The 2,719-nt window shown below is 40.7% G+C and overlaps 1 pseudogene; it reads left to right on the plus strand.

Moving 5' to 3' along the window:
• Positions 1–2,479: 2,479 nt before the first annotated feature.
• On the plus strand, positions 2,480–2,712 carry LOC101565895 (annotated as a pseudogene).
• The last annotated feature ends 7 nt before the right edge of the window (positions 2,713–2,719 follow it).

Here is a 2,719-nt window from a genome sequence, read left to right on the forward strand (position 1 = left end):
AAAGGCATGGATTGGAGACTAGTATTTGTTTAAAAGTTTTTTTTCTATTTAGGCATAGGGACCAGGATTTGACCCCTGGCCTGCTGTATCGGCTCTGCCCTGGAGTGCGCTGAGACAATGATTAAAACTAGGCATGGTGGTGCACATCTATAATCCCAGCGCTTGGGAGGCTGAAAACAGGAGGACCACTACAAGTCCAATCTGTTTAGTGAGACCCTGTAGACCCTGTACTAAATACATTTTTTTTAAAAAAGTTTTTGTTCTACAAATTTTTATTTGTTTTTGGTACTGAGGATCAAATTTAGGATCTTGTCCTTGCCAGGCAGGTGCTTATGCCATAGAGCTGTCTACCCAGCCCCTCTATAAATATTCATTGATGGCATGACAGATACACAACTTACATGAATGCATCATTTTCTTATGTTAATAATGGAAATCAGGCAAATTTTGGCTAACACACAGTGACAATATGAGGAATGTCCCAGTACTGGATCATGAATTAATCACAATCTCTAGACGCTGCCCCATGACTACATGAGGCTTTTGGTGGACAACAAGACACAAACCATAACACTAGCAAAATGAAAAAATATTTCTCCAGTGTTGGGGTGTAATTAAGTGGGCACTTTTTCCCCTATAAGGAAGAGAGCAAAGTCTGTTGACTTTCTAACTTTACACCTCAGCAGTACCTAGCCTAGTATGTTCTCAGAATGTAATCTAAGGAAAAGAACAGGTAATTAACAGAGATATTTGTACAAGGATATTCATCACAGCATTGTTGAATATTTTTTAAACACTGTAAACAATTTAAGTGTCCATCCACATTGGACTTATCCAGACTCACTGAAATTCTGCAGTGTATGTTGGTTAATGTCTGTAATCCCAGTACTTGGGAGGTTGAAGAAGGAGGCTTGCCCTGAGTTCAAGGTTAGCTGAGGCTACATAGTGAATTCAAGACCAGCCTAAACTACATGAGACCCTAACTCAAACAAAAAAAGTAAATAGAAATTTAAAAACATACTTTTTAAAAAAGATAAGAGGTTTCCATATGGATAAATATCTATATTTCTAATGCAGATTCATGTATACAGTATAAGTGTATCATGATAGTTTAAATGCTATTTTTAACAATATCAAATGTATTAACCATTGTTATCCCATCAGAGTGCTTTGAAAGTTTGTTTTTATTGTTTTGTCCTTTTTCTTTTCCTTTTTAAAACTAACTCCAGATCTCAGATTTAAAAATCCTTCAAAAAAAAGTTAGGCTTTTTTCCTTTTTTGCCGGGGGGGAGAGGGTCAGGGAGGACAAGGTCTATGTAATCCAGGCTGACCTTGAACTCATATAGCCCAGGCTGGCCTCAGTCTGGTGATCTTACTACCTCAGCCTCCCAAGTGCTGGAATTACAGGTGTGTACCACTATGCCCAGCAAGAATGCATATGTTAGAAAATGATGAAACCAAATTTATTTATTTATTTATTTGAAACCAAATTTAAAACAATTATACAAATTAACAAAGCCGAACCCGGGGCCCTCTGGATCCTGAACAGACCCAGAGCGCAGGCCCGGTGAGTGAGTGAGACAACCTGGGCTGTGGGATCCTGAATAGACCCAGAGTGCAGACCGAGCAGGGAACCCTTCAGCAGAACTCCATGCAAAGAGGCTAGAGGCAAGACCCACCCAGCTGATTCAGGAGCAGAACATCTTCCCAGAGAGACACAAAGAGTTCAGCTCTAACAGCTGCAGCAGAAAGAAGTGGAGCACACAGCCAGAACCAAACAACACCCACCTGGAGGAATCTGAACTTCATAGATCCAGACCTGGTGCTAAGGTAATAACTCTAAGCTCTACACCAAAGGTCAGAAGACAGTGGTATACAAAATGACAAAGAGAAGGAACAAAATGCAGTCCCAGACCCCGAGTCCACCCAGTACAACTGCAGAAGACACTAGCACTGAGGAAACTGGAAATCACACACCAGATATCTCAGAAATAATAGCATTGACAGTAAAGAATCAACTGCAGAAAGGTATAGAAGAAATCAGATCAGAAATAATTTCGGAACTAAAAAATGTAGTGGTAACTATAATCAAAGAAGTACTAAGTGCTTCTAAAGAATACACTGACAAAAAAATAGAGGAGAATATAAAAATGATGGAACCCCTGAATAAACAATTTAGGAAAGAAATGGAATCTATGAAAGAGGTTCAAAGTGATATACAGGATATTAAAACCTCAATCACAAGCTGGCAAAATCGTTTGAGGGAAAGTGAAAATCGACTTTCTGGCCTGAAAGACAACATTGCAGCTAGTGAAAAAGTAAGAAAAGATCTCTTTAAAACAACTAGGATGCAGGAAAAAATAATTCAATCCCTCCAAGACGATACAAAGATGAACAATGTGAGACTAATAGGCATCAATGAGAAGGAAGAAGTCAATACAAATGATATAAAAAGAATATGGGAGTTGTGCTTCTGGCTCGAAGGTCAGGGACAAGATGGTGCCACCGGTACAGGTCTCTCCGATCATCAAGCTCGGCCACTACTCCGCCCTGGTTGTCGGCATCGCCTAGGGAGCAAAGCGCTACAGTTACCTGAAGCCTCGGGCAGAGGAAGAGAGGAGGGCAGCCGCAGAGGAGAAGAAGAGGCAGGATGAGCTGAAACAGATCGAGAGGGAGCTGGCTGAAGCCCGGGATGACAGCATACTGAAGTGAGCGGTTC

This window comes from Octodon degus, unplaced genomic scaffold (genome assembly GCF_000260255.1).
Source record: "Octodon degus isolate 3935 unplaced genomic scaffold, OctDeg1.0 scaffold00053, whole genome shotgun sequence".
Taxonomy (NCBI): Eukaryota; Metazoa; Chordata; class Mammalia; order Rodentia; family Octodontidae; genus Octodon; species Octodon degus.